This window comes from Natator depressus, chromosome 7 (assembly GCF_965152275.1).
Source record: "Natator depressus isolate rNatDep1 chromosome 7, rNatDep2.hap1, whole genome shotgun sequence".
Taxonomy (NCBI): domain Eukaryota; kingdom Metazoa; phylum Chordata; order Testudines; family Cheloniidae; genus Natator; species Natator depressus.
In genome coordinates, this window is record NC_134240.1 from 23,267,679 (window position 1) to 23,281,558 (window position 13,880).

The following is a 13,880-nucleotide window of genomic DNA, read 5'->3' on the forward strand; positions in this document are numbered from 1 at the left end:
GTGTATTCAAAGTGCAAATGGGAAATGCACATTCCATAAGCATTCATGCTAGTGAAACCCAATCACGTAAATTCTTGTGCACGCTGAACACTTGGGGCCCAAACATTGCTGAGGCAAATTCATTCAAGAATTCAGCTATATATTCATGAGAATTTTTTCTCACAGCTCTTAGAGATTATGAATATTCTATATTTATGGCATAATAGGCATGCATGGTATTTTACAGTCAATTAAAAAGGCAAGGTCAGTGGCCCAAGGAAAATCTAAATTAGACCAAAGCATAATGAAAGTGATGGCAGACCAATGGGCGTGAGGAGAGAAGAAATAATCTTAAACAACAGGAGGGTTGCTACACTCTTTGAGAAGCCTGGTTTCCTAGGGGGTTGGATCAGATAAATTACTTTTTCACATGTTTTTTGTGTCAATTGTTCATGTATAATTTAACTGTATGTCTTTGGGAGCCTTGGGTTTGGGGGTGCTGCTCTTGCCCCAAAGAGCCATGGGTAGGTACACAGACACATAGCATCTCCCAGCTTGTGCAGGTAATGGGCTTTTTTGTGGGGAGGCAGGCATCAGACCGCTCAGGCTGTTGATGTGATGAACAGAGGAGCAAGGCAATATTTCAGTGGGAGAGGAAGAGAAAGGGTGTAGAATCACCTTAATAGCAACTCTTTGTATTTAGACTGGGTAGAAGCTCAGGGTAGGAATGTCTGCTACCCAAACTAGCCTTTATTAAGTCAGACATGCTGGGTGAGGTAATATCTTTTATTGGACTAAGCTTTCAAGCGACACAGGGGCGCACACCCATGGTCTCTCGAGGCTGAAGGATGCCTACTACTAGTACTACTTTCAAGCTACACCGGGCCTGACGAAAAGCTCTGCGTACCTTGAAAACTTTTTCTCTTTCACCCACAGCTGGCCCAGTGAAAGATATTACCTCACCCACTTGCCTCTCTAATATCCTGGGACCGATGTTGCAAACAACAATTGATTCAATCAGTCAGTCCCAATGTTGCAAACGGTGCTGAGTTGAGTGAAAACAATTTTCCACCAATTTTCATTTGCATCTGAAAATGTCATTCCATTTTACCACACGCATGACCTTTCCCCATTCACTGTCTGTGAATGCTTGAGCCCTCGAGTTTTATTAGGGTGTACTCTAGGGAAAAGCGAATATTTGACTCCAGCACTTGAATGTTGGCCTAAAGTGAATTTCAAATTGTATATTCAGTGGGAAATTGAAAATTCATTCTACCGTTGCTAGTTACAGAAGTCATGTGATTTTGTTTCTGTTCCCTTACAGTGACTTACAGTGTCTAACCAACAGAGAACATATTGCAAATAATTGCAAGGCACTGTTCACAAACCCTCTGCAAAGTTCAAGTTATTCAGAGAAGAAATTTGTGAATAGTTTTGAATAATGAATAAACTCCAGGATGTTGTGATCTGTTCGTGGACAATCAGCAAACAGATGATTTAAAAAAGAAAAATCCATTCACTTGTTTGCTAAAAATTATTTGATCACCTCTAATTGCAAATTGTGTTTGACAGACAGCGTTACTGCCAGTGATAAGAGAATCTCAAAAAATTTCTAGGGTTGGTTCATTTTAAAAACCCAGACATTTAAATGCCGATCAGATCAGCAGATAGATTGATAATAAGAATAACTATACATTTCTGTTGTGCTTTTCATTGAGGAGTGACTCTCAAGCAATGAATACACAGCACCATTAAGGTGCAGCCAGCTCTGGAATGGCCAATGTAACAGTGTGGGGAAGGAAATTTTTGCCAAAGAGAATGGCAGCAAATAGCTCCATGGGATCCTTAACGTGTGCACAGAGCAGTCAGTCTCATCTGAAAGACGCCCCATCCAATAAGGTTTTGTCTACTCTAGGAAAATTAGGATCCACAAATCACCACCAGTGCAGCTCCACTAGTAACATAGCAGAAAGTGTAGTGTAGACAGAGCTCAAGGGGACTTTACCAGCATGTCACCTAGCTGAATTCAGTCTCTACTATAGTGTCCACCATTGCTACATCCAAGGGGTGAAGGGGTGCACTGTTGGAGAACTACATGTCCCTGTTTTCCTAATGTAGCTGCAGCTTAAATTGCATTGAGCTCACTTTATCTATGTTGAAAGGCTGAGTCAACCCTGCTGGGATTTGAACCTGTGGTTCCAGGGAGTCTGGGTATTTCAAACCTAAGGCTGAGTCCACTAATCATCCCCTTATCTAAACTACCTAACAGCTGAGTCTGCCAAAGTGGGCTGGAAAACTCACACAAACATGCTTCCCCCACCCCGGCATTTGTACTCCTGGTGCCAAGAGAGCCCAGAAGTGCAGAGGGGCTCAAAGAGGAAACAATCATAGTTTTAAAAAGTTGTTATAATGGTTTGGAACCAATTCGAATTTTGGTTGAAAGTTCAGTCATTTCTTTTTTGATCCAAACTGGTTCACCCAGTCCTAATTGACATCTTTTAGAAGTGTGCGTGGTGGCGCTGTGATACTGAGCTATCACACTAAGATGCAAACATTATTATCTTGTGTCACTGGCCTAGAAAAGCCCAGTCCCCAAAAGTCCATTGCTGGACCACTTGGGGCAGGAAGGGGCTGCTTGGATCCCTGCAACTTATCAAAAAATTCTTTCTCATTCCAAAAGCCCATCTCCTGAGTATAGGCAGAAGAACTTCAGGTTCAAGGCTGCCAAACACTATGATCAATCACAGAAGACAAAGACAAACCACTCCAGATTCCCCCTCCCATACGGTCATTGAAAGCCTCTTATGAAAGTCTCAAATGCACCCAGAATGTGTACAGACAATTCTGAGTTTTTTTATCACGTTTCATTGGCTTCGCTTATCTGTATGAAAGTTGCTGTTTCAAAGTCGAAAACAACCAACCAACAAACCCCGCCACAACTTTGGGATATTCCCTGGCTTAGTGCCGCAGTCAGATATTGTGGTACAACACGGAGGATGCAGTTTCAAATTCTCCATCCTTGTATGGAAAGTAGATTGGCATACATAATTCATAAGAAATAATATAACCTCTCTGATTTCTTTTAGAATATCCATGAGCAGATGCATTATAAATTCCTTACTTGAAATAATTCAGCAAATCCCTGTCGGAACCCCTTTGATCATCCAAGGCAAACTCTTCAATGATTCCTTCCCATAGTGCTCCCCCAGCTTTACTGGCAGATAGGAGCCCCAGGAGATCCTTGTCACCGGGACCATCTTCTTTGAGTCTAAAGACATCAGATTAAGCGTGACCTCAGAAAAATAAGTTGGCATCAGGCGCCTCGAAGACAAGAATGTGGCATTCCTACACAGAAGGTTGTTCCAATACTGGCAGAAGAGTGCATCCTGTCCTTCAGCTGTCTGCTCCCCAGTACTGGCTCAGACTGATAGATCTGAGTCATTAACTCCAGCACCCTCCCAGGAGCCACTGAAACTGGTTACTTCAGCAACTGTGACTGATCAGACATCTCTGATCACAGCAGGGCAACCAACAATATATCAGTGCCCAGAGGCCTACGCAGAAGCGCAAGACTTCTTATGCCTGTCAATACCACCACTGCCATTAATTCAGGGCAAAGACCCTCATGCAGCACCAGGGTCCAAGAACTTCAGCTCTGGCACCACTCTGTGGTGGACTCATTGACTATTACTTCAACCTTGTCCAGTCTGGTACCAGCTCCTCCCTGCCACAGGGCACCAGCAGCTAGGAAGCCTTCTATGCTTCTTCTGGTGCCACATTCCCAGCATAGATCTCAGTTACAGTCACCAAGGACCCTTCTTGGTACTTGTACCTCCTTGGCTTTCCAAATACTCCAATTCTTCATCAGACTCCAAGGTGGGCTCTCAAGTCTCACAATACCAGGAGTCAAAGTCTCATTCACACATTTATGGATGTAAATCTGACAGAAGTAGAGTCAGGGTTTGGGAATCTTGGGTCAGATACAAATAGGACCAAGTATCATACGAATCTCCTCAATGGTAGTATTGGATATCCTGGGGAATGCTCCCAGCATCCAGACCAACATTGCCTCTACCTCATAGGAGCAGATCCCCTAGGAGACAGCCTTCTCCAGTCAATACCAAGAGGTTTGTCACAGTTGGTACCAAGCAACCTATGGACTTACAATTACAGAACTTACCTCAACCTGCTTGGGAGCTGCAGCCTACGCTGACACCGCAGGACCATCCCTGGGAGCGTTCTCTCTTGCCTTCCCTTCATGGATCTTCCTCATCGCATGATGAGGCCCTGGGCCAGAGGCATCCTCCTGAGTTCCAGATGATTTTTAGAACTCCTACCAACTACCAAGAGTTCCTCGGGAGAATGGATGCTTCTCTTGGTATACAGGTGGAGCTAGAGGAGAAGAATACCCACAAACTGATGGTTGTATGCAGTGTTGTTGCAGCTATGTTGGTCCCAACATATTAGAGAGACAAAGTGTGTGAGGTAATCTCTCTTACTGGACCAACTTCTGTTGGTGAGAGAGACAAGCTTTCAAGCTGCTCAGAGCTGAAGAAGAGCTTGTCTCTCTCACAAACAGAAGTTGGTCCAGTAAAAGATATTATCTCACCCACCTTGTTTCACAAACTGATTGACATTTTACATCTTGCAACGGCAGGCAAGGTAGCCCTGCCTATAAATGATGCCATTGTGCAACCTATTAAAACAGTGAGTGTAAGCCTCTTTCTCAATTCCACCAGTGGCCAAATGAATGGAACACAAATGCCAGGCTCTATCCCAGGGATGTGAGCAGTTTTATTTACATCCTATGTGAGGCTCGCTAGTAGTGGCCATGGTGACAAAATGAGTTGTCAGGGCTGGGCTAAAGTTACCCTCAAACAAAAAGATGCCAAGAAGCTTGATCTCTCTAGGAGAAATATTTCAGTCTATGGCACGTTTACAGCTCCTCCTTGCTAATCGCCAGGCCCTATTGTCCTGTTACAATTATTCAAACTGGGAGGCAATTTCGCAGTTTGCAAATAAACTCTAGAGAAAAGTTTCAGTCCCTTGTTGCAGAAGGTCGCCTGGTCTCTCAATCTGCAGGGTTCCTTGGAAACTGTGGATTCTGCTGCCAGGGCCATGGCTACAGCAGCGACTATGCGCAGTCCCTCCTGGGTGCCCTCCTCAGGGATTCTTGCTGCGGTGTAACATGTAATTGGAGACTTTCACTTTGAAGGCTGTGCTTCATTCTCATACAAAATGGATGTGGTATTACACACACTAAAGGTATGTCTACCCGGCAGCTGGAGTCAGTCTCCCAGGCTAGGTGGGCAGACTAGCACTAGCTTGCTTCAAGCTAACATACTAAAAATAACAGTCCGGATGTTGTGGCTCTGGTGGAGACTCGGGCTAGCCATGCAAGCTCAGACCTGGGTCACGTGGGTCTGAGTGTGGGTGGCTACCCCAAGCATCTGCTGGTGTTGCAACATTCCCATAGCTATTTTTAGCATATTAGCTCAAGTCCCTCTAGCGCAAGTCTGTCTATCCCATCTGGAAGGCTTGTTCCTGGCTGCAGTGTAGACATACCCTAAAAGACTCTACAGCAGTTCAAAGTTCTCAGGCCTCTACACACCAGCTACCAAGAGGACTAGCCTAGGCAGCAATATTTCCCCTTCTGTCAAGCTGACCAATCCAGGAGAAAGCATAGGTCTGAGAGAAGCAGGCCTCTTTCTACTTTCTCAGTCTCCTCCTATAGACATCCTCAGGCCTTGAAGCCATCAGTCTTGAGTCTCATGTTAAGGACAGCATAGTATGCAGCCTTCAACATACTGGCCCTTCTCCTCCTTTCCAAAACAGGTTACCACATTTCCTACATGCGTGGCAGTCCACCTCCTCCAACAACTGGGTGCTAAGAGCACGGTGGAATTTGGGGTATGCCCTGCATTTTCTTTCTATCCCCCTGCACTGCCACCTTCCCTATGCCACTTCAGCAACCCCTTTCACAAGCCTGTACTAGGACAAGAAGTGCAAACTTCTACATTCTTTGGGAGCTAGAAAAGAAGTTTTACCTCTTTGAGAGAGCAGGGGGTTTTATTCCTGATACTTCCTAATACCCAAAGCTAGAGGAGACCTCAGACCCATGCCAGACCTTCAGAACCTGAAAAAGAAGATAAAGTCCTGTAGGGTGTCCCTGGCTATGATTATCCTTTTCCTAGTTCTGGTATGCTGCCCTCAACTTCCAGGATGCCTACTTTCATGTGGCAATTCACCATAGCCACAGGATGTTCCTGAAGTTTATCATAGAAGATTATCATTACCAAGTCACCTTTCTGCCCTTTGGCCTTTCATTGGCACCAAGGGCTTTTATCAAATATGTGGAGGTATCAGCGGCCTACTTCTGCCAGAGAGAAGTCCACATCTATCCTTACCTGGATGACTGGCTGGTTCAGGGTCTTTCCAAACCCCAGGCATCCTGGGCCTGAAAATAAACAAAGAAAAGTCTATGTTATCACCTGCACAAAGAATAGAGTTCATTGGAGTCATCCTATACTCAACTGCTGCCAGGATTGTTTTGCCTCTTTCCAGATTTCAGACAATACGGAATCTCTGTGTGTCCCTTGAGGACCAACCATGCAGTTCCAGTGAGAAATTGCCTCAGGCTCCTCGGTCACATGACTGGATGTACATAAGTGACGCGTCATGCCAGGCTTCACCTCAGAGCGTTCCAGGCATGGCTCAAGTCAGTCTATCACCCACCCATTCACCACTTGGACAAACGAGTATATCTGGGATGTTGTCCTCTCTGGGCTGGTGGGTGAGCCAAAACAACATGTGTGGGAGAATCCCCTTCTCTTCACCTCTAACCTCTATGACTTTGGTAAGGAACACTTTAGCCAGGGTTAGGGACTGTATCTGGGCAAGATTCAGGTTGAGGGTTTGTGGACTGCTCCTGAGGCCAAGTTACACATAAACATTTTCAAGTTGTGTGCAATGTTCCAACTGTGTCAGCAGTTTCTGCCTCATATTCAGGGCAAGTCTGTCCAAGTTCTCACTGACACCAGTGGTGTTTTATGTGAACAAACTCAGGGTGCAAGTCAGTCAACCTCTGGAATTTCTGCATTTGGAATTCAGCCACCCTCAGGGTATTTCACTTTCCGGGTATTCAAAATGGCCTAGTGGATCACTTTAGCAGATCCTTCAACTTAGGCCACAAATGGTTTCTCAACACACCAGTTCTAGCTAGGTGTTTTGCACAAACATTTTTCCAACAATGGATTTGTTTGGTTGTTACTTGCCAGAACAGGAAGTGTCCCTGGTTCTGTTCCAGGGAGGGTCACAGCCCTGAGTCAATCTCAGACTCTTTCCTGTTTCCATCGGACAAGGATCTGCTATATGCATGTCCACCTCTACCCCTGATTCCCAAGGTCACTCTGAAACCGAAACAAAACTGAGGCAGAATATTTATAGTGCCATTGTGGCCGAGGCATCTGTGGTATTTTGCAATATGCAGGTTATTCACTCAAGAACCCCTGCTCTTGCTGCTAAACAGAGATCTCATTATTCATAACCAGGGGTGGGAGCTGCATCAGAACCCTTGAGTGCTGTACCTCACAGCATGGTTCATCAGTAGCTAATTGCAGAAGAGGTGCACTGTTCACTGGTAGTCCAGAAAGTCTTTCTTAATAGCGGAAAATCTACAAGAGCTGCTCACATGAGTAAGAGGAGGCATTTCTCCATCTGAGCAACCTCCTGTAATGTGTCCCTGACTCTAAGATCCAAACAATTATGGACTATTTCTTACATCTTAAAGAATCGGATGCAGCCTTCATCTCCATTAGGGTGCATCTGGCTGCTATTTCAGTGTTTCGTCCTCAAATTGATGTTAGAACTGTATTTACAAACCTTATCGTGACCACGTTCCTGAAAGGGCTGGATAGATTGTTCTCACCTATCCAAGATCCAGCACGAATTTGGGATTTGAATTTAGTGGTTGTCTGGTTGTCTGCTGTTAGAGACCCTCAGGCTTCTTGCTTCGTTCTACACCTTTTGGGAAAGATAGCCGGCTTAGGGCATGGCTACACTGGAAACTTCAAAGCGCTGTCACGGGAGTGCTCCCACAGCAGCGCTTTGAAGTGCGAATGTGGTCGCGCACGAGCGCTGGGAGAGAGCCCTCCAAGCGCTCCTGGTAATCCACCTCCATGAGGGGATTAGCTCCGAGCGCTGGAAGCGCGACTCCCAGCGCTCGGAGCCTGTTTACACTAGCGCTTTAAAGCGCTCTGACTTGCTGCGCTCAGGGGGGTGGTTTTTCACACCCCTGAGCCAGCAAGTTAGAGCGTCATAAAATGTAAATGTAACCAAGCCCTTAAGTGCCTATCACTTTCACTAGGAGAGCTAAATGCACTTGTCACTGATCATCCATACACCATCTTCCACGAAGACAAGGTCCAGCTTAGGCTGCACTCTGAGTTTTTCTCAAAGGTGGCATCTGATTTCTACCTGAATCAGCCCATACACTTACCAGTTTTCTTTCCAAAGCCCCGTGCTCACAAAGATGAACAAAATCCGCATACTTTGGATGTGAGTCATTGAGCTTTGGCTTACCTAGATAGGACAAAGCCCTTTCAGGTTTCTTCCCAGCTCTTTATTTCATATGCAGAGTTTATGAGAGGTTAATCGAGTACAGCACAGCGACTCTCAAAATGGATCACCCGCTGCATCACTATGTTGTATGCTGCCAAGGGTGTAACAGCACCGTCTGAGAAGCTGACAGCACACTCAACCAGAGCACATTCAGCCTCTGAAGCATTTGTGGACATCTGCCGGGCAGCAATGTGATCTGTACACACGTGCACCAGACATTATGTACTGGCTGCTGCATCAAGGGAAGATGCAAATGTAGGAAGAGCAGTCCCTCTTCCCATGAGATGCCAAGCCCCATCGCTTTGGATAACAACTGGCGAGCCACCTACAGTGTAATGGACATACGCAAGCACTGACAAAGAAAAAATGGTTACTTGCTGTCTCCTGCCTGTTGTTGTTCAAGATATGTTGCATATGTCCATTAACCAGTCTACCCTCCTTCCTAAACACATTGGAATCTACTGGCTTTCCAGCGTGAGGGGCAGGGCAGCTATACCCTTTAAGCCCTCCACTCAGAGCACGAGGGGCTGGGGTGTGGGTGGGGTGGGGTGGGGTGGGGTCACCCCTTCAGATACCCCTAGAGAAAACTCTGTAGCACTGGTGCACAGGACATGCATGCATCTACATTGTAATGGACATATGCAACAGTTACGAGAAGGTGAGTAAATGTGTTTTTGGTCAGATAGGCTGCATAGCCCATATCAGGATGACGCTTGCAAATGTAAACTTCGGTTTCAACAAATTCTTGGGCATGCAGCTCTGAAATTCACTTTCCATAAACTTTAATCCTTGGAAAGGCCCAGCCACTGGGATGCTTGTGAAAGATAAATATGCAAAGGACACAAACTAGGCAAAACTGAATCCATGTGAAAAAGTGGAGTGAATATTTGGGGACATTTTTTCCCCACCATTCTCCCAGCTCTTCTGGAAACTCCAGAAGCATCTTGCATTGCAAATGACCATCCTCTCTTCTAACTGCCCTCTCTCCTCAGTACTTTTCCTTCTGAAGAAGGTGTGTTGCCCTGGGCATGTTGTCTTCCAATCAGACACAAACGACTGGTTTTACAGCATCTGCCTGCATTATATGAACTTCTGCACCATAGTTATTGGCCTGCTGTAAAACACTTTTCCTTTCCTTGATAAATTAAATTCTAAAATGACATTGTCTGTTTCATCATCCCTTCTTTAGGCATACTACTTCTGTGAGGCCTTCCAACAAAAGTTCCAGTGCAGAAGTTAAAATCATAAATATAATTAATTAATTTCAAACATTAATTAAAAGTCTGAGCAACCAGCAAGAAACATGTGAATCTAATCAACTCAAAGATCTTCTCTCTGTGGGGAATAAATCCCCTTCCCCAAGAGCAGTTCTTTCTTCCTTTTGTTTATTGATGTGTTTCCTCCCACCCTTCCCTACCCCTATCCACCATGGTCTGTTGTAGTTTTTGTGTTGTGTTCTTGATCTAATTTAGATTGTAAGCTCCAAGGGGCAGGGATCTTGTCTTCACATTTGCCTGTGAAATGCAACGCACACCTATTGTGCTATAGAAATCGTAATCATTTATAGAGGTGATTGCATGGCATGCTCTAGATGTGGACTTCCCCAGAGTTTTAGGGGTAGTGGGTGGTTGGGTCTGAAGTTTAGGTTTGTTTCCATTTTTAGTTATTTATATAATGCCTATTGCTAACCTCATCTACCTGCAAAATTCAGAGTGCTCGCAACTCCTATTAACTTCCGTGGGAGACAAGACACTCAGCACCTTGCAGAATCGACTCTCTCAGAATGTGGAAATGTGCCAGTGTCCTCCAGCAATGGAGCTTTCCAGCTGAAAATGGGTAACACTGCAAATGTAGGATCCAGATTATGCATTTAATAGAATTTTAACAAGTCAATTATCAATTTCAAATAAATACCAAATAACGTTTTAGAAATACATTTATGGTGCAGGGGGGGCGCTAGCTCTATAGGATAGTTTACTACATGGTATATAGATCATATATATTAAATATATATTTTAAATATATAGCTGCTGATTAACACCCAATAACTCTCTGACGTGGAAAGGGAGAACGGAAGCCCTGGGCTGATTTCTTGATCCACTGCGCCCTTAGGAATAAGTACATTTTACCACTGCTCTTGGCCAGATGTGGCACTATTCGCAAATGGTCTGCTCTTGGGGCTGCTGCCGTGATCCACACGCCGCGGTCGTTTAGGCAGCAAAGGCAGTGGGGTGATTTACCCAGTGGTGGCGTCTGTCGCCATACTCTGCTCTCAGGCCTCTCCCGTCCTTTGAAGATTCCCCGTTGTTTGGGCTATTAACATACTTTCTGGGTGGATGTTTATCTTCTTTGAAACTTTTACAGCAGGCACACTGTGAAAGAAAACCCTGAGAAGCTCTTTCTAACCAAGCAGCGGCAGAATCCTTCAGTGAGCGTAATGCAACCCAGCCAGTGCTCTCTCCTTTATTTCATCAGCCTCTAATACCTAACAGTTCTGTAAGTAAACATTTATAGATCAAATCAAAAGCCTGCAAAAGGAAGCACTCTGGATAGATTAGAAGCTAAACTGATCTAAATTAGAAGAGATGCAGAGATAACCTTGCCAGTCTAAAAAGCATATACTATCGGTTGCACGCAGATAATTAAATGAATGAGCCCTTTTCTATTGAACAACTGATGTGCGATTGATAAACTTAATTAATAATTAACTTTTTAATTAAATATCAATTTAAAACTAGTGTGGTAATATGCCACTTGCATTTAATGTTGCTGCTTTTTCTTTGTTAAAGGGCCATCATTAGGGTTACAGGTATCTGTTTAAGATGCTGCTGTGTGCCACAGAGGGAATAAATGTGTCCGCTAGGTGCTTGCCAGTGACGACAGGGCGATAAACAAGAGCAACCAAAGACAAAGCCAGCATCCAACTTCAGAGATGCAATGGAAGCTGCGATTAAAGAGAATGTTCCAGGCCACTACCTTTTCTCCCGGTGAAGGTCTCAACGCACATGTGTGTGACTTCATTTGGTATTAAAGGGGGGTTGCAATGCACACAGAAGGGCTGACACCCTGAAGCTTTCACTCTTGGTAGACATTCTAATCACAGCTTCATGAATGAAGAATGAGTCAGCCTGACTCTGTTCAGATTCTAGCTGCAGAGCTTGGCCTAGGTGAGGAGTGAAAGAGCTGGGAGTTATTGTCTTGTTTGAGCATAAGATTTACTAAGAAAATAAGGGAAAGTGTCTTTATATTTGAGGTTGTCTTTTCCCCACAATGCATCAGTGTTACTCCTGTTAATGCTAATAGTAGTAGTTGACCTCCCTCAATTGGAGCTCCCATTAATAGGGGCTCCTCTCAATGCATCCATAACTTGCTTTGTGAATGTAAATTGCATTAGTCTTAACAGGGATCTTTTCTGCCCTCCATTTACATATACAAGTCCTATGAACAGAAATGGTGGCTCTCATCTCCTTTTCAAAATCACAGATAGAGTCAACTGACTTCTTTAAAATGGTGTTTGCAGACATTAATTCATGTTGCACTGCCATTCTATTGACCATGTTCGTGTCCTCTAGCTAGACAGGATCTTCACAAAAACAGTGTACTTCTTATTCACTATTTTCCTGTTTAAAAAGTTACTTGGGGAGCTGTACCATGTGACTTAAGAGACCAGTCATACACCACAAGTAATGAAAAATGACTAGAAAAAGTCTGACGTGAACAGCTCATGAACAACCCACAAGTTGAAAGTTGTTTCTTCAAATAGTCCAGCCAGCATTTACAAAAAATAAATATGGCTGAAGAAATCAGGGGAAATGTGTGAATGACTTGCAAACAAGGAAAAGAGAAAAGTTGCAACAAATAATTCAACCAGCTCTACATATAATGTCTGTTAAACTTCCCCACCCTGATGCTCCACTGTAAGTCTTTTTAGCACTAGTGGGGAATTTGAGTGAAGATTCAGGGTAGTATATTTTTGTCCCCACTCACATCCACCTGGAGTAAGTAGTGCGTATAGTTTGTGGTATACTCTCCAATCTCCTTCTGCCACATGGCATTTACTGTCAGATGGAAAATATGGCTCCTGAGATGGCGCCATCTTGGACTGAGCACCAGACTCAACTATCCGGTGGGAATTACTCTACTGGTGAGCGGATTATTTCTTTTCCCGATATGTCTCATTAGAGAACATTCTCACATCTCTGCATGTGAAGGGAAGATGAGTTCCTCCCATAGGGAATGTTAGCCCTGGCCATGGCTTCCTTTCTGAAAACCTCATTTGAAAAAGAGGAAATTGTTGGTGGAGGAAGTTCCTGAAAAGGAATCTTTTCAGATCCTTATTTTCGTCGGTTTTTTGGGGACACCCAAAGGATGGAAATAAGTGGCATGGCTGCCTTGAGTTATGGAAAAATTACAGTAAACTGTAAAGGGTGTGATAGCAAGAAAACCAGCTTATTCTCCATTTATTGTACAATATTTATCATCAACCCATTTTGTATATTTTGCTTTCTTTTGTGTAATCTTATCACTGGGGCTAAAAACGATGTGATTTTTTGCTCCTTTGAGTAGCTGCCAAAAAAGCACTTACGTCGGAGTTATGTGTATCATTTGGCTAGCACATCACATAATGGTTTTTTTACAGCGAGTATTTAACCATGTTTTCATCCTGTGGGAAAGAGTGATGAGTCTGTTTTGTAAAAATAAGACCTTGTGGCAATGTGGACATGCAAGAGATAGAAACATAATGCAACAAATTGGTTTCAACACAGAAATGAAGTAGTCCAGAGCACATACATGCTGCAATATTGGGTTTTGGTGCATGCTCTCTCTCTCTTTCTCCCTCCTGTCTTTCTCTTATTTTGAATTGTTCTAATTTATGGGCAAAAGTATGCAGGAACAATTAATCTGGGGCACAAATGATTTAATTTAGCCAGCTACCTACCTAATTTTTGGGTGCAAAAATTGTATGTATATGTTAATGTGTTTGTGTGAAGGTATAGTACCAGGTATATGGGATCAAATTCATCCATGATATAACACTGCAAGCCCATGCAACAATGCAACAATGCAACATGCAACAATGCAAGCCCATGGAGTTACATCAAGAACGAAGCTAACGCTACAGTGGGTAGGTCTGGAAAATTTACATTGGACTCTAGTCACGGAAATGATAAGATATAGAAGAATAAATCTGATCATTCCAATTTCATCATGGAAAATGGAGCCATTGTAAAATCTGGTTTTATTTCCAGGTACCCACAAATACTCTAGCAATTAAGTGATTA

At 43.9% G+C, this 13,880-nt stretch overlaps 1 long non-coding RNA gene across 1 annotated transcript in view; it reads right to left on the minus strand.

Annotated features, from left to right (window-relative positions):
- Positions 1-13,880, minus strand: part of LOC141991405 (uncharacterized) — a 42,535-nt gene that overhangs the window by 15,245 nt on the left and 13,410 nt on the right. Inside the window, exon 2 of the long non-coding RNA XR_012640361.1 lies at positions 6,387-6,436. This is a non-coding gene — a long non-coding RNA (uncharacterized LOC141991405). The remainder of the gene's footprint in view (positions 1-6,386; positions 6,437-13,880) is intronic.